Consider the following 22,798-nt stretch of genomic DNA (forward strand, 5'->3'; position numbering starts at 1 on the left):
TTATATAGCAATAGGATCAACCCTCACCAAACTTACCCAAACAGTATTTGTCTTGTTTGAAACTCACTTTAATAAAGTGAATTCTATGCACAATGATGTCATTTTCACTTCAGAGTTAATTTGCCTGTTCATTAATACTAAATATCATGGTATTTCTTCATATGCAGGTCCTACTTTATTCTAATCCCACCCCCCCCAAAAAAAAACCCAAATCATATTTGCACAAATCCTAAATACAAGGCAGTAACCCATTTCCCCAATGGAAGCTCATCAAAAGATGAGCAAATCTGACTAGATAAAGAGATATGCATGAAATAGTTATGTTAACTTTTTAATATTTAAAAATGTCATTTTAAAAACATTGCTTTTCCACACACTTAATTTCAATCACCAGGCCATGCTGAGCCATCTAGTAGATTTCCAGAGCACGTCATCTGAGCTTCCTTCTACCTTATCTGAGATACTCCACTGAGTGAACCACCCCATGTAGGGTGCCCATGGATTATTTGTTCCCATAATAGTAACAGTTGATTTTTTTATACATTGTTTAGGTAATTATTCTTGATTTTTACAACATAATCACATTAAGTACTGTTTATTGAAGTGTTCTTTAAAAGGCTTTTTACACTGATTTTTTCTAGCAATTCTCTCAGGCAAGTTTTATAAGCATCTAAAATTAGCATCAATTGAGGTCATTTCCATGTCAAAGTCGTGTAATTGGGAGAGAGCACTGTAGTATGCCTTTGTAAGAACCCAAATGTAAAGCAACTCCCTCTCTTCTGATGGATAATTTTGGAAAGAACCTTGCCATATATGTGGGCATTTCAGTACTTAATAAGCTTTCACTGGCATGACTAGAAAGGAGGAAGATTTGACTAGTAACATTGTATGGTTAATAGAGAGGTACTACATTGCCATATTGAATGATTAATTTTTTTGCAGCATAAAAATACTTCATTTACAAATACAATACTAGTAATTGCCAGCTAGGATTACTTTTTGCTGTTAAGAAAGAGAAAATATGAGAACAACAAGAGTTCCAGAGGTAGGTCATCCAGGGTTGGTTCTGCAGTTCAGTGATGTCATCAGGAACCTAGGCTCTTTCTCTTTTCCATGGTACCTGGTTGATGGCTTTTTCAGCTTCATCTTGACACCTCATGATCTAAACATGGCTGCCATAGCTCCTGACATCACATCCATGTTCAAGGAAGGAAGAAAGGGCAAAGGGAAAGAGAAGGACAAGGGAGAAAGGGTGGTGCCAGCTGGCTCTCTTCTAGTATATGACACTTTATAAGGAAAAAAAGAAAGTTTTCCTAGAAACATTCCAGGAGATTTTCTTTGATGAATTTTAGCCAAAACAGGATCATATATAACTTCTAGCTGCAACAGATGGTGAGAAAGTTTTTGGCTTTTCAACCCTTACAGTGGAATATTGCAAGGAATAAGGAAGGAGTTTAGAAAAGGTTATCTACCCTAATCATTTGAAAAGCTCTTTAGATTGTTGCAACTACCTCCGATTTTTGGTAGGAATTTCTCTGCTAGAGAAACTTGGAAGATAAGGATATATACATGCATTTTGTCAGTTTTGACATAGAGATAACTGGGCTAAAGGTGTCTACCCTAATCATTGTTTTATCTGCATGTAAAAGTAATCATTGTTTTATCTGCATGTAAAAGAAATTCAAACATTAGAGATCATTATTGTGTAGAAAGTGATTCCCTCTCCAAGACATGACCACTATTAAACATCTGACGTATAATCCTCTTGATTTCATTTCTATATCTATGGCAACATATATATTACTGCTATTATTTTAACAAAATGGGATTATAGTTTACATACCATTATGTTACTTACATTTTAATTTACTATTATATTGTGGCCATCTCCCCATTTTACAACAAGTTGATAGATCTACCTCATGTTCTAAAGGATGATCTTCCATAGATTGTATATATCATAATTTATTTAACCCATCCCCAGTTGAATATCCTTGAATACAAATTTTCACATATTCACAGAAGTTTTTATTTGTTAAATATCTATACATGAAATTGCTGAATCAATTAGGGACAATTTTAAAGTTATATGATGTCCAATAAAATAAAAAAAAGTTTTAAGATTGTAAATATTTTGTGACTAAACTCAATCAATTTAAATAAAATTGGGTTCAGTTCACACTTCAGTTTAAGAAAATATGATGCAGACTAGTATAAAATCTCATGTTGGCTTGTATTCCTAATTTTTATGACCATGGAGAACCAGAACTATAAAATTCCTAGAAGAAAACATAGGGAAGCTTCTTCAGGATCTTGTGTTAGGCAATGGTTTCTTAGACTTTATGCCAAAAGTACAAGCAACAAAAGAAAAAATAGATAAATGGGATCTCATCAAAATAAAAAGCTTTTGTGCATCAAAGGCTTCATCATGAAAGGATAAAGACAATCTACAAAATGGGAGAAAATGTTTGGAAACCACACATCCTACAAGGGCTTAATATCTAGAATATATAAAGAAATCCTACAGTTCAACATTAAAAAGAGGAATAATCCAATTTAAAAACGGGCAAAGGACTTATATAGGCATTTCTCAAAGAAGATATACAAATGGCCAAAAAGCACATGAAAAGATGCTCAACATCTTTAATTATTAGGGAAACGCAAATCAAAACCACAGTGAAATACCATTTCACACCCACCAGAATGGCTACTATTTAAAAACAAAAAAATAACAAATATTGGAGAGGATGTGGAGAGATAGGAACAGTCATTCATTGCTGATGGGAATGTAAAATGATGCAGCTGCTGTGGAAAACACTTTGGCCGTTCCCCAGGAAGCTAAGTATAGAATTACCATATCCCATTTCTAGATATATGCCCCAAGGAATTGAAATCAGGGACTTGAACAGATATTTAGATACCAGTGTTCATAATAGCATTATTCACAATTGCAAAAGATGGAAGCAACCAAAGTGTTCATCAACCAATGAATGGATAAACAAAACAAGTATATACATACAATGGAATATTATTCAGCCATAAAAAGATTCAAGTTCCGATACATGTGACAACATGGATGAACTTTAAAGATATCATTTTGAGTGAATTAAGCCAGACACACAAGGACAAATATTGTTTGATCTCACTTAAAATTTTAGAATATGCAAGTTCATAGAATCAGAAACTAGATTACAGGTTATCAGGGCCCAGGATGGGGATAGGGAATGAATTATTAATGTTTAATTGGTACAGAATTTCTGTTTTGGGTGATAGAAAAGTTTTGGTAATTGATGGTAGTGACGGTAGCACATCATTAAGAATGTAATTAACACTATTGAATTGTATACTTGAAAGTGGTTAAAATGGGAAATTTTAGGGAGTATATATGTATTACCAGAATAAAAATTTTTTTAAAACATAGGATTGCACAACATAGTAAACCCTAATGTAAACTATGGACTATATTTAGTGATATAATTATAATAATATTGCTTCATCAATTGTAACAAAAGTACCACACTAATGCAAAATGATAATAATGATAGGGAAAACTGTAGTGTGTGAGGAGTGGGTATGTGTGAGCACTGTACTTCTTGCATGATTTTTCTTTAAACCTACAACTTCTCTTTAAAAATGGAGTGAAAAATCAGATATTAAAAAGTTAGCCTACACTCATTAAACTACTTTGAAAGTTGTCACCTTCCTGTATATATCTTATATTTCACAATAAGGAAAGAACTGAAACTGTGGAACTGTAAACCATAACATTTTTTAAAATTACCCATATTAACTACTTGTTAAATTGTACTTTGAAAATTATCACCTTTCTGTATATATGTTATATATCACAGTAAGGAAATAAATGAAATGGTGGAACTGTAACCCATAACATTCTTTGAAATTTGCTCTCTAACTACTTGTTAAATTGTACTTTGAAAATTATCACTGTTATGTATATATGTTAAATTTCACAATAAAAATGTATTTAAAAAAAGTTAGCCTATAAATTTATGTAAAATTTTATCGGGTTAGAAACATTTAGACTACGTAGTTCCACTTGAGTCAGGATTTTCTTCAGTGCCATTTAGCGAACAATAGTCCTTAGTCTATGCCACTAGCAAATTCCCAGTTCTTGTATTTGTATAATGCAATGGATATTTCACAGTCATCACACTTCAAATTGCACATAGGAGTTTCTTCCCTATCCTTCTGAAATGCAGTCTAGCAAAATTAGAGGAAGAACCTAAGGGGACTTATTTATCTTAAGAGAAAATGCCAACATTTTCAGGCTAAACAGTTAAACCTACTACAGATAATAGTGTCTACTATTTCAACTCCCCAAAGTTTGCAAAGTGTTGGGACTGTCATTTTTGCTTTTTTGTGCAGTAGTTGAATAAAATCAGGCAGCTAAATTTTTCAGTCTCATATGTCTCCCAAATAAAAAACAGAAAATAACTAGTTATTGTAAATTAAGACTTGTAGACATGAGGTAAAAATGGTCCTGCATATTTTGTAAATAACATTTTCCAACCAGACACATGCCATTCAATTTTCTGTTATCATACCATTGTATAAAACAGCACAACCAAAGGGGGGAAATGAATTTGTGCACACTTTGAATTATTTTGCATGGTCTAATTTGAGGTAATTGTTGTAAGAATCTTGACTTTTTTAATATTTGGAAACATCAAATAAAAATGGAAATAAATCTTCAAAAAAATAGAGGAGGATAGAATACTTCCCAAATTCATTCTATGAAGTCAGTATTACTCTGGTAAAGCCAGATAAAGACATCACAAGAAAAGAAGACAACAGACCAACATCCAGAATTAGCATACATGCAAAAAATCCTCAATACCAGGAAACTGAATCTAGCTGCATACTGAAAGGGTTATACACCATGATCAAGTAATTTCCATTCCTAAATATATACCTAGGAGAACTGAAAATAGGTGCTCGAACAAAGCTTGTACACAAACATTCATGGCAGCAATATTCTTTTTTTAAAAAGCAGTTTTATTGAGATAAATTAAATTGAGATAAATTACATACCATCCAATCCATCTTTAAAGTGTATAATCAATATCTTCTAGTAAATTCATGGGGTTGTGCATTCATCACCATAGTCAATTCTAGAACATTTTCACTCTCAAAAGGCTTACTGTATTATACAGTTCCATGTTTCATCCTCTGGCTTTCCTTCTAGTGACATACACAATCCTAAACTTCCCCTTTCAACCACAATCGCATCCACATATCATTGCTGTTAATTATATTCACTATAATGTGCTACCATTACCTCTACATATTTTCCCAATATTTGTAATCAACCTTATTACATATTCTGCACAAATTAAGCATCAGCTCCCCATTCTCTGCCCTAATTCTATGTTCTGGTGATCTATGTTCTAGATATTAACACCATGAGTTTGCTAGTAATATTTAGTTCATATTAGTTTTAAGTTTTTAATTTGGATGAGGGCGCATTTATTTATTTTTTCTTTTATTGCTTGAGCTTTGGGTGTAAAGTCTAAGGAACCATTGCCTAATACAAGTTTCTGAAGAAGCTTCCTTATGTTGTCTTCTAGGAGATTTATAGCCCTGGTTCTTATGGTCTTTGATTAATTTGATTAATATGGTCTTTGATCCATATTGAGTTAATTTTTGTATTTCGTGTGAGATGGGGTCCTCCTTCATTCTTTTGCATATGGATATCCAGTTCTACCAGCACCATTTGTTGAAGAGACTATTCTTTCCCAATTGAGTGGGTTTGACAGCCTTGTCGAAAATCAATTGGCCATAGATGTGAGAGTCTATTTCTGAACTCTTAATTCTATTCCATTGATGTATGTATCCATCATTGTGCCAGTACCATGCTGTTTTGACTACTGTAGCTACGTAATAAGTTTTAAAGTCAGGAAGTGTGAGTCCTCCAACTTTGTTCTTTTTCAAGATGGTTTTGGCTATTCAGGGTCCCTTACCCTTCCAAATAAATTTGATGATTGGCTTTTCCGTTTCCGCAACATAGGCTGCTGAAATTTTGATTTGGCTTGCCTTGAATCTGTAAATCAATTTGGGTAGACTTGACATCTTAACAATATTTAGTTTTCCAATCCAGGAGCATCAATGTCCTTCCATTTCTTTTATTTAAGCCTTCTTTGATTTATTCTAGCAAAGTGTGTAGTTTTCTGTGTATAAGTCCTTTACATCCTTAGTAAAATTTACTCTGAGATATTTCTTTTAGTTGCTGTTGTAAACAGAATTTATTTTCTTGATTTCCTCCTCAGATAGCTCATTATTAGTATATAGAAACACTACTGAATTTTGTGTGTTGATCTTGTACCCCACCACTTTGGTTAATTCATTTATTAGCTCTAGCACCCTCATGGTATATGTTTCAGCACTTTATATAGGATCATGTCACCAGCAAATGGTGAAAATTTTACTTTTTCCTTTCCAATTTGGATGCCTTTTATCTATTTTCCTTGCCTAATTGCTCTGGGTAGAACTTTCAGTACAATGTTAAATAACAGTGGTGACAGTGGACACCCTTGTTTTTCCAGATTTTAGAGGGAAAGCTTTTAGTCTTTCAACATGGAATATTATGTTAGCAGTGGGTTTTTCACATATGCCTTTTATCATGTTGAGGAAGTTTCCTTCTATAGATAGAAACTATTTATAGTTTCTAAGTATTTTTATTAAGAAAAGATGCTGGATTTTGTAAAATGATGTGTTTTTTCCCCTTCATTTTGTGAATGTGTTGTATTACATTAATTGATTTTCTTATGTTGAACCATGCTTGAGTACATGGGATAAATTCCACTTGTCATGGTACATAATTCTTTTTATGTGCTGTTGGATTTGATTTGCTAGTATTTTTTGAGGATTTTTGCATCTATATTCACAGAAAAATTGGTCTGTAATTTTCTTTTCTTGTAGTATCTTTATCTGGCTTTGGTATTAGGGTGATGTTGGCCTTGTAGAATAAGTTAGGTAGGGTTCCCTCATCCTCAATTTTTTTTCGGAAGAATTTGAGCAGGATTGGTATTAATTCATCTTGAAATATTTGGTAGCATTCACTAGTGAATCCATCTGGTCCTTGGCTTTTATTTGTTGGAAGGCTTTTGATGATTGATTCAATCTTTTTACATATAATTGGTCTGTTGAGATCTTTTATTTCTTCTAGAGTCAATGTAGATTGTTCATGTGTTTCTAGGAATTTGTCCATTTCATCTAGGTTGTCTAATTTGTGGGCATCCAGTTGTTTGTAGTATCCTTTTATGAACATTTTTATTTCTATGGGGTCAGTAGTAATGTCCCACCTCTCATTTCTGATTTTATTTATATGCCTCTTTTCTCTTTTTTCCTTTGTCAGTCTAGCAAAAATTTTGTCAATTTTATTGATGTTTTCAAAGAACCAACTTTTGGCTTTGTTAATGCTCTCTTCTTTTTCTCTTAGTCTCTATTTCATTTATTTCTGCTCTAACTTTTGTTGTTTCTTTCTTTCTACTTGCTTTGGGTTTAATTTGCTGTTATTTTTCTAGTTCTTCCAGGTGTGCAGTTAAGTGTTTTGTTTTAGCTCTTTCTTTCTTTGTAATGTAAGTATTTAGGGCTAGAAATTTGGCTCTCAGCACTGCCTTTGCTGCATCTTGTAAGTTTTGATATATTCTTGCTTTCATTAGTCTCAAGATATTTCCTGATCTCCCTTGTAATTTCTTCTTTGACTTGATTGCTTAAGAATATGTTATTTAACTTCCATATACTTGTGGATTTTCCAGTTCTCTGCCTGTTATTGATTTCCAGTTTCATTCCATTGTGATCAGAGAGGATGTGCTGTATAATTTCAGTCTTTTTAAGCTATTGAGACTTGTTTTTTGACCCAACACGTGATCTATCCCAGAGAACAATCCACGTGCACTAGAGAAGAATGTATACCCTGCCTGTTGTGGGGTGCAATGTTCTGTATCTGTCAATTGTCATATTATTCAAGTTCTCTCTGGCCTTACTGATCTTCTGTCTAGAAGTTCTATCTATTGATGAGTGTAGTGTATTGAAATCTCCAGCAATTTGTAGAGGTGCCTATTTTTCCCTTCAGTTTCGCCAGTGTTTGCCTCATATACTTTGGGGCACCATGGATAGGTGCACAAATATTTATGATTGTGATTTCTTCTGGTGGACTGCTCCTGTTATTAATATGCTGTGTCCTTCTTTGTCACTTTTGCTTTTGACTTAAAGTTTATTTTATCCAATGTTAGTATAGCTACCCCAGCTCTTTTTTGGTTCTATTTGCACCAAATATCTTTTTCCATCCTTTCACTCTCAACTATTTGTGTCCTTTGGTCTAAGGTGAGTCTCTTGTAAACAACACATAGTTTGACTGTGCCTTTTTATCCATTCTGCTAATCTGTGTCTTTTGACTGGGGTGTTTAATCCATTAACATTCAGTGTTATTACTGTAAAGGCAGTACATACATCAGTCATTTTGTCCTTTGGTTTTTATGTCATATCTTTTTTGTCTCTCTTTATTTGCAGCCTCCTTTTCTGTATGATTGATCTTTTGTGATGTATCTGTCTGATCCTTTTCTCATTTCTGTTTCTGTATATATTTTAAATACTTTCTTTGTGGTTACTCTGGGGTTTGTATTACACAACCTATGTCTATAAGCTACTAATGTAAAAAGATACCAACTTAGTTAGCTTCAATAGCATACATGTTCTCTGCTCTCATATCCCTCTGTTTCCCTCCATATATTGTTTTTGCCCCACATTATCACTTTACATTTTGCATGTCCATTACCAGGAAATATGACTTTTACCTGTTCAATTGTATTCTGTCTCTCATAGGGATTAAAAAGTAGATTGTATATTGTACTATTGGGTTTTGCATTTACCCTTTTATTTGCCTTTACTGAAGCTCTTCACTTCTTCACATTACTCCAAGGCACTCTCTTTTATCTTTTCTTTTCAATCTACATAACTCCCTTGTAGGGCAGGTCTTTTGTTGATAACTTTCTTAGTTTCTGATTATCTATGAGTATTTTAAACTCTCCATCATTTTTGGAGAATGGGTTTGTCAAATAAAGAATTTGAGGCTGGCAGTTTTTCTTTTTCAGTAACTTAAATATATCATACCATTGCCTTCTCACCTCCATGGTTTCTGATGAGAAATGGCAGTGTCTTATTGAGGGTCCCTTGTATGTGATGAATTGTTTTTCCCTTTCTGCCTTCAAAATTCTCTCTTTATCTTTGGCATTCTGATTAGTATGTTTCTTGGAGTAGGTCTACTAGGGTTTATGATGTTTGGAGCATGTTGTGCTTCTTGGACATGTATATTTATGTGTTTCATGAGAGTTGGGATATTTTCAGCCATTATTTCCTTAAATTTCTTTTTGCCTTTTGCCTTCTCTTTTCCTTCTGGGATTCCCATGATGTGTATGTTTATACACTTCATGCTGTCATTTAAGTCCCTGAGACACTGCTCAATTTTTTCCTTTTCTTTTCTCTATCTTTTCTTATTGTATAATTTCAATTGTCCTGTTTTCTTGTTCATGGATTCTTTCTTCTGCCTGTTGAAATCTGCTGTTGTATACTTCAAGTGTATTTTTAATCTCTGTCACTGTGCCTTTCATCCCTAAAATTTCTATTATCCTTCTTTTTAAACTTTCCAATTCTTCTTTATGCTCACAGTCTTCTTAATATCCTTTAGCTCTATAACCACCATTTCTTTCTATCCATATTTTCATTTATCTCTTTGAATTGATTTAGGAGATTTGTTTGAATTTCTTTGGTTTGTTGTTCCAAATTCAGTGTCTCTTCTGAAGTATTCATTTGTTCCCTTGACTGAGCCCTATTGTCCTGTTTCTTGGTATGGCTTGTAATTTTTTACTGATGTCTGGGAAGCTGATTATTTTGATGTAACTCTGAGGGCCAGTTTCTCCCTCTTTCCTAGGATTTTATTGTTGACTGGCTTTGTGTTAACTGTCTTCTTTGATGCTTGGTCCAACTTATTCTGGAACTTTATTAGCATAGCCCATGTTTAACCATTCAGATTTTCTCAGCTCTTTTGCACGTGATTCTTGCCCTGGATACTTGGGACAATGTTTAAGATTGTGCTTTTTGTGTGCAATTGTTTTATTTCTAGGAGAAAGTTTCTTTTTCTTTGTTCCTTCTCCAGGAATCTTGATCTGTTTTGTTTTTGTGGAGAATTTTCTCCCCAACTCCAATAAGTTAATTTCTCTCCCTCACTCAGTGTCCCCTTTTCATTAAACTTTTCAGTTCTGGGACCCATTCTGTCTTACAGCAGTTTAGTTTCCCTATTTTTTTTTTTTTCCTGTGAGGCTTCTTTGCTTCAGGTTTCTTCCCTTTAGGGTATCCCACCCCAGGGAGCCAGATGGGGTCAATCCAGAAAGATCCATTTTGCATTTAAGAGGTTCAGCAAACAGAGATTGGATTGAGTGTGAGCACCTCTTTCCAACAGTTCTGCCATGGTCTCTTATTTCCTGCAGGCACTTTTGTGGCACTCCGCAGCTGCTTATGTTCCATGCTGTGTCCCTGCTGACTTAATCCCTGTGCCCGGGTATGCATGGCACTCCAACTCACTGTTGTGTGTGGCTTTGTGGTCTGGATCTGTGTGAGGAGGGACCCAGGCTGTGCTGCTTCTGTGCAACTCCTAAGCTGAGAAAGGGGGAGGAGTCCAGACCAGCAGGTCCAGGATGCAAATCTCCTGATTTTGGTGTTTTTCTTTTTCTTTGATTCAGCATTTTTGGAGTTCTTCTCCAGTCTCTATCATACCACAGAGACCCAAGCAAGTGGAATTTCTCCTTTTATTGGTTGATTCTCAGGAGAGATTTCCCCAGGGGATGTCTTAGGTTACCATGTTGATAACGGCACAATCTTTTTCTATACCTTTTTATTTTTACATAGTTGACACAATATTTTATATACCATCTGGATTTTGTTTCTTTTCCCTAATATATCATGACCATTTCCTATTAAAAACTTCCCATGATGGCGTGAGGAAGATGGCAGCATATTTTCTTAAACTGAAGTATGAACTGAACCCAATTTTATTTAAATTATCAAGTTTAGTCACAAAAATGTTTACAATCTTAAAACTTTTTTATTTTATTGGACATCGTATAACTCTAAAGTTGTCCCTAATTGACTCAGCAATTTCATGTATAGATATTTAACAAATAAAAACTTTTGTGAATGTGTGAAAATTTGTATTCAAGGATATTCAATTGGGGATGGGTTAAATAAATTATGATATATACAATCTCTGGAAGATCATCCTTGTGCCGGTTTGAATGTATTGTGTCCCCCAAATGCCATTATCTTTGTAATCTTGTGGGGCAGACGTTGCTTGGAATGTGCCCCACCCAGCTGTGGGTGATGATTTTGATGAGATGTTCCCATGGAGGCGTGGCCCCGCCCATTCAGGGTGGGCCTTGATCAGTGGAGCCATATAAATGAACTGACTCAAAGAGAAGGAACTCAGTGCAGCTGTGAGTGACGTTTTGAAGAGGAACAAGCTTGCTAGAGAGGAACGTCCTGGGAGAAAGCCATTTTGAAACCAGAACTTTGGAGCAGACGCGAGCCACGTGCCTTCCCAGCTAACAGAGGTTTTCCGGATGCCATTGGCCATCCTTCAGTGAAGGTACTCGATTACTGATGTGTTACCTTGGACACTTTATGGCCTTAAGACTGTAACTGTGTAGCCAAATAAACCCCCTTTTTATAAAAGCCAATCCATCTCTGGTGTTTTGCATTCCGCAGCACTAACAAACTAGAACAATCCTTTAGAACACAAGGTAGATCTATCAACTTGTTGTAAAATGGGGAGATCACCACAATATAATAGTAAATTAAAATGCAAGTAACATAATCATATGTAAACTATGATCCCATTGTTGTTAAAATAATAGCAGTAATATATATATGTTGCCATATATAGAGAAATGAAATCAAGAGGAATATACATCAGATGTTTAATAGTGGTCATGTCTTGGAGAGGGAATCACTTTCTACACAATAATGATCTCTAATGTTTGAATTTCTTTTACATGCAGATAAAGCAATGATTACTTTTACATGCAGATAAAACAATGATTAGGGTAGACACCTTTAGCCCAGTTATCTCTATGTCAAAACTGACAAAATTCATATGTATATCCTTATCTTCCAAGTTTTTCTCTAGCAGAGAAATTCCTACCAAAAATTGGAGGCAGTTGCAACAATCTAAACAGCTTTTCAAATGATTAAGTAAATACCTTTTCTAAACTCCTTCCTTATTCCTTGCAATATTCCACTGTAAGTGTTGAAAAGCTAAAAACTTTCTCACCATCTATTGCAGCTAAAAGTTATATATGATCCTGTTTTGGCTAAAATTCATCAAAGAAAATCTCCTGGAATGTTTCTAGGAAAACTTTTTTTTTTCCTTATAAAGAGTCATATACTAGAAGAGAGCCAGCTGGCACCACCCTTTCTCCCTTGTCCTTCTCTTTCCCTTTGCCCTTTTTTCCTTCCTTGAACATGGATGTGATGTCAGGAGCTATGGCAGCCACATTTAGATCATGAGGTGTCAAGATGAAGCTGAAAAAGCCATCAACCAGGTACCATGGAAAAGAGAAAGAGCCTAGATTCTTGATGACATCACTGAACTGCAGAACCAACCCTGGATGACCTACCTCTGGAACTCTTGTTGTTCTCGTATTTTCTCTTTCTTAACAGCAGAAAGTAATCCTAGCTGGCAATTATTTATTTTTAAGTATTGCATTTGTAAATGAAGTATTTTTATGCTGGAAAAAAATTAATCATTCAGTATGGCAATGTATAGTACCTGTCTATTAACCATACAATGTTATTAGCCAAATCTTCGTCCTTTCTAGTCATGCCAGTAAAAATTTATTAAGTACTTAAATGCCCACATATATGGCAAGGTTCTTTCCAAGTTTACCTGCCAGAAGAGAAGGAGTTGCTTTATATCTGGGTTCTTACAAAGTCATACTACAGTGCTCTCTCCAAATTACACAACTTTCACATGGAAATGACCTCAATTGATGCTAATTTTAGATGCTTATAAAAGTCACCTGAGAGGAGACAGAAGAAGATGATGGCATAGAGAGGAGTGGAAGCTAGCTTGTCCCCCTAGAACAACTAATAAACAACCAGGAACAACTAGCAAATAATCTGGAATAGCTGCTGGGGTACAAATGTGACTATCCACTCATCATACACCAACCTGAATTGGGAGGAATGCCCGAGATCACAGCATAAAATCTGTAAGTAGAAATTGTGGACCTGAGTTGGGAGCCCCCTCCCTGAATGGCCCGAACTGCAAAGCCTCACAGTGCTAGAGAGCAGCACTCTCCGAGCAAGCCAATATAGCTCAGCTGAGCTCCAACTGGGGTTTTAATTAACAAATGTGGACTGCACAATACAAGCTATGAATTCCCAGCAAGCAGACAGAGACTTTTGGTGATGACTGACTTTGGAGAGTGGGAGGACCTCTCTGGGAGGGAGTGGGAGCCCAGAGAACCAGGTGCTGTTTCTGGCCAATGGGTGAAACTGAAAGTGGCTGCAAACTTGCCCCGAAGGGGGAATTTCTGTCCCTTTTTCATCTCAGTAGAGAAAGCTTCAGCCATTTTCAGCTCCCAGCACTCTGACCCAGACAAGGATGGAGATAGGACAAGCAAAGAGACTATTCAAATGCAAATGACCTCTCCCTAGGGGTGTACCTTCCCTAACAGGAAAGAGTTGGTGCCAAGCTCTACTACTCACCTTCCATTCAAAACAAGACCTCAGAAACTGGGGGAAAACAGCCACAGGCCACACCTCCTTACAGTCAGGAGCTACCGGCTGACAGGCACTACCTGCTGGGCAGAAAAGCACAGTGACTTGAGGCCTCACAGGGTGTATCAATCTTCTAAGACACCCTCAGGGAAACTGGATACTATTGCCTCCTTCCAAGACCTGAGCCCATTCTGGTCTGAGAAAACCTGATTGGGGTAACCAAGGAAACCAGATGCCTAGACAACAGAAAACTACAACCTACATTAAGAAAAACAAAGTTATGGCCCAGTCAAAGGAACAAACTTACACTTCAACTGAGACACAGGAATTGAAACAACTAATGCTAAATCAATTCAAAAAGTTTAGGGAAGATATGGCAAAAGAGATGAAGCATGTAATGAAAACACTGGGCGTACATAAGGTAGAAATCAAAAGTTAAAAAAAAAAACAACTGACAGAATCTATGGAGATGAAAAGCACAACACAAGAGATGAAAGACACAATGGAAACATACAACAGCAGATCTCAAGAGGCAGAAGAAAACACTCAGGAACTGGAGAACAAGATACCTGAAAGCCTACACACAAAAGAGCAGATAGAGAAAAGAGTGGAAAAATATGAGTAATGTGTCTGGCAATTAAATGACAACATGGAAGGCAGAAATGTACATGTCATGGGTGTCTTAGAAGAAGATGAGAAGGGAAAAGGGACAGAAGTAATAATAGAGGAAATAATCAATGAAAACTTCCCATCTCTTATGAAAGACATAAAATTACAGATCCAAGAAGCATAGCATACCCCAAACAGAATAGATCTGAATAGGCCTAGGCCAAGACACTTAATAATCAGATTATCAAATGTCAAAGATAAAGAGAGAATCCCGAAAGCAGCAAGAGAAAAGTGATTCATCACATACAAAGGAAGCTTGAAAAGATTGCAGATTTCTCAATAGAAACCATGGAGGCAAGAAGAAAGTGGTGTGATATATTTAAGATACTGAAAGAGAAAACCCACCAACCAAGAATTCTATATCCGGCAAAGCTGTCCTTCAAATATGCAGGAGAGTTTAAAATATTCTCTGACAAACAGACAATGAGAGAGTTTGTGAACAAGATACCTGATCTACAGGAAACACTAAAGGAAGCATTGCAGACACAAAGGAAAAGACAGAAGTGAGAGGTATGGAACACAATTTTGGGAGATAGTAACACAACAATGTAAGTACACTGAACAAAGATGACTGTAAGTATGGTTGACAGAGGAAGGTTAGGAGCATGTGGGACATCAGAAGGAAAGAAGAAAGATAAAGACTGGGACTGTATAACTCAGTGAAACCTAGGGTGCTCAATGATTGTGATAAAAGGTACAAATATGTTTTTATATGAGGTAGAATAAATGAATGTCACCATTGCAAGGTGTTAAAAATGGGGTGGGATTGGTGGGAAAATACAATCAATGCAAACTAGAGACTATAATTAACAGTCACATTGTGCTATGCTTCCTTTAATATAACAAAGGCAATATATCAAAGCTAAATGCGTATGGGGGGGGAGCATAGGGGAAGGGTATCAGACTCCTGGCATTGGTGATGTCATCTGACTCTTTATTCTACTTTAGTTTAATGCTGTCTTTCCTTGTGTGGCTTCCTAGCTGTCATGTTTTGTTTTTTAATTTCTCTCTCTCTTTCTTTTTCTTTTATCTCTCTACCTTCTTTGACTCTTCCTCCTTCTTTGTGGAAGAAATGACGATGTCCTTATACAGATAGTGGCATTGGTGGTGAATACATATGTACGTTATATACAGGGAACCAATGATTGTTTACTTGCAACGGAATGTATGGTGTGTGAACAAAACCATCTTTAAAATAATGGGTTGATGAAGAAAACCTGAGGAGACTCTACTGAGTGAAATAAGACAGACACATAAGGACAAATATTGCAGGGCCTCACTGACATGAACTAATAGTAATATGTAAACTCATAGACATGAAATATAAGTTACCAGGATATAGAACGAGGCTAAAGAATGGAAAGTGGTTGCTTATGAGCAGAATGTTCAACTAGGGTGAACTTAAAACATTTGGAAATGGACAGAGGTGATGGTAGCATGTTGTGAGAATAACTAGCAGTGCTGAATAGTGTGTGAATGTGGTAGAAAGGGTAAGCTCAGAACACATATGTCACCAGAAGGAAAGTTGGAGGTTAAAGATAAAATGTATAAAACAGTGGATCTTGTGGTGGACAATGTCCATGATTAACTGTAAAAATATTAGAAATCTCTCTCATGAACTAGAACAAATGTATGACACTATAACTAGAAGTTAATAATAGAGGGGCATATAGGAAAAAATATATACCTGTTGCAAACCATGTACTACAGTTAGCAGTATTTTAACATTCTTTCATCAACAGTAACAAATGTACTATACCAAAACGATGAATCAATAATGGAGGGGGCGTGGTTAGGGGTATGGGAGGATTTGCGTTTTATTTTTTTTTCTTTATTTCTTTTCTGGAGTAACAAAAATGTTCTAAAAATTGAAAAAAAATTAATGGTTGTGATGGATGCACAGCTATATGATAGTACTGTGGGAAACTGATTATATACTTGGTTTTTTTCCCTTGAACAAATAATGTAATTCAAATATACATTTCCTGTGTACAAGAATATTCATTTATGTAATCACATTAAGTGTAGTTAAGAAGTTCAAGAAATTTAACATTGATATAAAGCTTACATTCTATATTTCATTTTTTTCTTATGTCCTAATTGTGTCCTTTTGAGCCTTTTCTCCTCCATTCTTAGATCTCATCCAGGATCATCTATGGCATTTAATTGTCATTATCTATTTAGACTGTTTTTTTTTCAATTGTGGAAACATATGTACAGCATAAATCTTCCCATTCCAACCCCTCCCAAGCATTCCATTTAGTGGGATTAATCACATTCACAATGTTGCAATGCCATCACCTTCCCAAAATCCATTACTAGAAATTTCCCTTCATCCCAAACAGAAACCCTACACTCATTTCTTATTAACTCCCCATTGCCCTTTCCCCCACTTCTCATAACCCATACTCTACTTTTCATCTCTATGATCATATTCTCTGCTACTTTCTTTGTATTTACTGTGGGGCTTAAATTTAACATCTTAAGTCTATAACAAACTTGTGTTCTTTGATACCAACTTAACTTCAATAGGACACATAAACTATGTTCCTATACTCTGCCATTCCCCCACCTTTATGTAGTTCTTCTCAAAAATTACATATTTTACATTGAGTCCAAAACCACTGATTTATCATTATACTTTATGTATTTTATATCCTGTAGGAAGTAAATAGTGGAGTTACAAATCAAAAATACAGTAATATTGGTATTTATATTTACCATGTGATCTTTACTGGAAATCTTTATTTCTTCATGTGGTTTCAGTCAATTGTTTAGAGTCCCTTCCTTTCAGCCTGCACAATTCCCTTTAGCATTTTGTATAGGACTGATCTACTGGTGATGAAGTCTCTCAGCTTTTGATTATCTGGGAATGTTTTCATCTCCCCCTCATTTTTAACCTCTAGGTGTTTGTGCATTTTCTAAGTCTCTGATGATTGTTGACTTCTATTTGTATTCCATTGTGGTCAGAGAATGTGCTTTGAATAATTTCAATTTTTTAAAATTTATTGAGGCTTGTTTTATGTCCCAGACTATGGTCTATTCTGGAGAAAGCTCCGTGATCACTAGAGAAGAATGTGTATCCTGGTGATTTGGGATGTAATGTTCTATATATGTCTGTTAAATTTCTCTATCTCTCTCTCTCCTTTCTTTGTTTTTCTGTTGGTAGGGATCCCTTTAGTATCTGAAGTAGGGCAGGAGTTTTATTAGCAAAATCTCTCAGCATTTGTTTGTCTGTGAAAAATTTAAGCTCTCCCTCAAATTTGAAGGAGAGTTTTGCTGGATAAAGTATTCTTGGTTGGAAATTTTTCTCTCTCAGAATTTTAAATATGTCATACCAATGCCTTCTCACCTCCATGGTGGCCACTGAGTAGTCACAACTAGTCTTATTTTGTTTCCTTTGTATGTGGTGAATTGTTTTTCTCTTACTGTTTTCAGAACCTGCTCTTTCTCTTCAGTATTTGACAGTCTGATCAGAATATGTCTTGGAGTGGGTTTATTTGGATTTATTCTATTTGGAGTTCGCTGGGCATTTATGCTTTGTGTACTTACATTGTGTAGAAGGTTTGGGAAGTGTTCCCCAACAATTTCTTTGAATACTCTTTCTAGACCTTTACCCTTCTCTTCCCCTTCTGGGACACCAATGAGTCTTATATTTGGACATTTTATTTTATCTATCATATCCCTGAGATCCATTTTGATTTTTTTTATTTTTCCCCCATTCTTTCTTTTGTTCTTTCATTTTCCATTCTGTGGTTCTTGAGGTCACTGAGTCATTGTTCAGCTTCCTCTAGTCCTGTACTATGAGTATCCAGAATCTTTTTAATTTGGTCAAGTTTCTTTTATTTCCATAAGATCATCTTTCTATTTACTCTTGCACTTTCTTCTTTATGCTCTTATAGGGTTTTCTTCATGTCCTTTATATCCTGTGCCATGCTCTCATTGCTTGTCTTTAGTTCTTTGATTAATTGTTCCAAGTACTGTGTCTCCTCTGATCTTTTGATTTGGGTGTTTGGGTTTGGGTTCTCCATATCGTCTGGTTTTTTCATATGCTTTAAAATTTTCTTTTTTTCTGGCCTCTTGGCATTTGCTTTACTTGATAGGGTTCTTTAAGGATATGAAGGAGTATTCAGACACCAATCTCTAAATTGTCAGATCTACAGCTTGGTGGTGTACACTTTCTCTAACTAACCAGCAGATGGCATCTGTGAGTCACCTATTCCCCTTAAGTCAGTTCTCCCAAACTTTGTCTTTGTGGTGCGTGGGGGTCTGGTTCTTGTGGGTTCCAACTGGTGTACCAAGTATGGGTGTGTTGTTGATGCTGTCCGCCCTGAATGTGGGGCGTGTGTCTGAGCAGTTATGGAGGCAGGGCAGCTTTAATAATCAAACCTCTCAAGTGTTCCAGGAGATGTAAGGCTGTTGCAAGAGTCTAAACCTTCATTTTAGTCTCTTCAGATTGTCTCTGCCACTGACCCACAAGTCCTTGGTATTGGCGTAGCGTCCCTAGGTTTTCTGGGTGGGTTCCTCTTCCCAGCCGTGCCCTTCTAGGGCCTCTGTTGAGGGAAGGTTGTGCTATGTCACAAGCGTGCGCTGGCCCTCAAAGGAAGCACTGGGCCACCGGGCTGTGCAGGGGTGTTCCCAGCCTGCTGTAAAGATGGTTGAATGTGGCGTGTTAATTTCACCCTTTTCACACAGCTCTGCCTTTCCAGCTCCAGGACAATTAGCTGTGGGTGCACAAAAGGCTATTGTCCATGCCTGATATTGTAGTGTGTGCATGGTGTTGCCAGAAACACTTCCCATCACACTGGGTCCCTTGGCACGGCTCTGGACTGGGGCTCCGGTGCCGGGCAGAAGCGTTCCCAGCCTGCTGGGAAGATGGCTGCAAGGGGCGTGGTTTTTCTTCCCCTTTTGGTTCTCCTCTGCCCTCCTCGCTCTGAGACAACTAGCAGTGGGTGCATAAAAGACTATCTTCCACACCAGATATTGAGACGTTTGCACAGACCTTTCCTGCCATGCTTCACTGTGCGGTTCTCGCTGCCGTATCTGCAGCCGCTTTTGGGTTTTTTTAAAAAAAGAACTAGTCCACCTCCAAACACCAACCCTCAGTTTCCCCACACTGCAGCGTGGCTGCCAGACATTCAGCCTACTTACTCGTTTCAGAACACACACTCCTGGTTTCACCAAATGCACAGTCCCAGTGGATTTAGCAGAAATTGTCCAGCTGGTACTTCGCTGGAACTGGTGTTCTGGGTCACTTTCTGGCCTCTATCTAGCATTTTTCATGGAGGTATTTTTTTGCCCTGTCTCTCCTAGCCGCCATCTTAGCTTCTCCCCTGATTATACACTTTGGATCTTTGGCTAATTGTATGGTATGTGAACAATCTCAATTAAAAAAAAAAAAAAAAAATATATATATATATATATATATATATATATATATAAACTTCCCATGATATTCTGCAGCCATTAAAATCATTCTATACTGTGGATGTACAAATCAACCTTTCCCCTAATATTGGATAATAAACAATGCTGTGATGGATATCCTTAAGCATATATTCTTGCTCACACTCTAGACTATTCCCCTACAACTACAATAAATGTATACGATGGATGCTGATTTGGGACCAATATTCTTTACTATGTAACAGTGCGGTAATTCTAGATTACTAGTTTTCTAAGACTTTAACAATGAGGAATGGGTATTGAATTACACCTTAATGATATTTGGTAGTATGGAACAGAAACCCATAACTAGCTTAAGGAAAAAAATAGAAGAATACAGGGGAATTTCACAGATAGAAGTAGAAAATAAAGTAAAATACAGCTGGGTCTCATAAGAAGTTGAAAGTTTCTGACAGCTTCTCTTTCTCGGCAGTATGGTACCTTTCTTTACTAGCTGGGTTATTACTTTACTCACTATCAAAATTGTCCTCTGCTGCATGGCATTCAGCTCCAGGCCTATGTGACCTTAAAGTTCCGGGGCTCATCATCATCTAAATGACTCCGTTCTAATTCTAAATTCCCAAAAGAGCTAATTCATGTGTCTCCCACCCTTACCAGAATTCCATTTCAGTTTGTGGTTTGTGTTGTCTACTAGAGAGTTGAAAGAAGGGAAACTGGTCTTCAGGAAACGTGAAGGAGCTAGTAACCAGAGCCAGATTAAGATATTTCCAGCTCAGTCTACCCTGAACTCAATACCAGCTGTCTGCAAATGAGCCCAAAATGACAGGGATCCTTCAGACTACTTAAAGCGAGTTCATGGCTGGTTCTAAATAAAGGATATGCTTTTGAAATACGCATAAAATATATTTGTCAGTGGGGACAGATCAGGCCATATATGGTTGTGACATTCATGCAAAGTCTGATATAAGTTTTGATAGTAAAATTATCCATTATTGTCATCTTAGGATAAGAATTTGTGCTTTGTAAATTCATTCATTTCTAAGCTTTTGCAATTTTCCCCCTTGATTTCCTCAATTCTTTTTTGTCTAACCTTTGATCAATGGAACAAAAGAAACCATATTTAGCCCAGGAGGACTTATAAAGTGACAAAAGAATAGCAACATCAGAAGCTGGGGAAATTGGACTAAAATTTCTCTTGTAAAAATACAAGAGAATCATGGTTGCAATTTCTTTCTACCTGGATTTTCTCTTACAAGCTCTTCTTGTATATTTTTTTGCAAGGGATCATCTTTTAAAGAGCACACAGCCTGCCCAAGTGGGTTTTATGACTTGGGATCCACGAGCAGAGGCTAAAAACCTTCCAAATACTATGAAAGTTATACTAAATAGCTGCTATGTAAAACCCTCTATCTGTAAAGAACTATTACGGCTGAGCAACAATTTAGTACTCCTACACCACTTTCAGGAATAGGTCTTGGACAAAAGTCTAAAGCTCTAAGTCTCAGCTGTATCTAAGTTCACTTCTTCAAAAGGGACTGTCCTACCCCTCTCTTTTTAGGCAGGGAGCAAACTGTCTCTTTACTTATAGTCAGGGGTACTCACATGCATTTCACACTCCTTAAGGTTCTTTTATAACACACCATCTTCCAGCAAGGTATGTATCAGGTCAGACAACAAGGCATTAGGCTATTGTTAATCCTGAATCCATATATAGGTACAAGCAGTAACAACTCTTCAATTTAGAAGCTTTCATATTCCTCAAATAAACTCATCAGAAAAGATGCAGTTTTTGAACTGCTTTCCATTCTCTTAAGCTAAACAAACACTGTCTGTCATTAGTGATGCAACAAATAGATAAAAATTCAAACTTTCTCAAATGCAATTTATTGTTTGTCCAGTGGATCAGTGTCTACTTATTCTTTGACCTAAATAAGACCCTGACCTGATATTCTCTGTTTTTATTTCTGGGGTTTATTTTCAAGACGATTGGATGCCCTGATCCACTAACCAAAGCTAATCTGACATTTTAATCACTAGAAAAAGAACAGATTTGGAATCTGTTTGGGAAGACAGTTTAAATATAGAAACATGGACACTTGTAACTTTTCCCATGAGGCATTTCTGCTTTAGTCATTCATAAGAATCTGAAACCATGTTATATTGCATTTGAGTTATTATATGGAATTACTTTTTATTAAAGTTGGCAAAATTTTTAAAAAAGAAAATTCAATGCTATAATTACATAGCTAATTCTTACCATGTACAATTTGAAATGGCATTTTTCAGCTTCTGAGACCAATAAAAACATTCATTTTTAAGCAAAAGGACTTAATTATTCTTTTTAAATTTTTAGTATACAAATATGACACAGTTTAAAAGCAAACCAACATCTATACTTCTGAACAAAAAAGTATAGCACACACCAGTTTTGTATTTGAGTACTTATGTTTTATCTTCATTATGTCTTCATATACACACTGTTAAAAAAACCCACAATTGTTGACACATGTATTTATCAACAGTTTAGGTTTTTTCATACATGCTTTAATATGTATGTACTAAAAGATTACAAAAATGACTACAATCTGATGGTAGTAGAGACTGATTGCTTTAAAATACCACACATATCAAAATGTACCATACACAACTGTATAACTGGAGTGCAAAATGCTTCCTGAAGTACATAAAAAATAAAATAAAAATGCAGCTTATCATATCTTACAGCCTTTTAAAGAGTTGCTAGCTGCACAAAGATAACTGATTTAGTTTACAGTGAAAATTTACTTTGATTGTTTAAAGGCTAGTACTAGGTAGGATGTTTTCCAAAAGACTAAAGGGATGAAGGATGCTTCAGGTAAGAAGTAAGAAATGTATAAAACACAAAAATTATTAGAAAATATTTCAAAAAAGAATACTATAAAATTTGACA

The sequence above is a fragment of the Choloepus didactylus genome, chromosome 7 (genome assembly GCF_015220235.1).
Source record: "Choloepus didactylus isolate mChoDid1 chromosome 7, mChoDid1.pri, whole genome shotgun sequence".
Classification (NCBI taxonomy): Eukaryota; Metazoa; Chordata; class Mammalia; order Pilosa; family Megalonychidae; genus Choloepus; species Choloepus didactylus.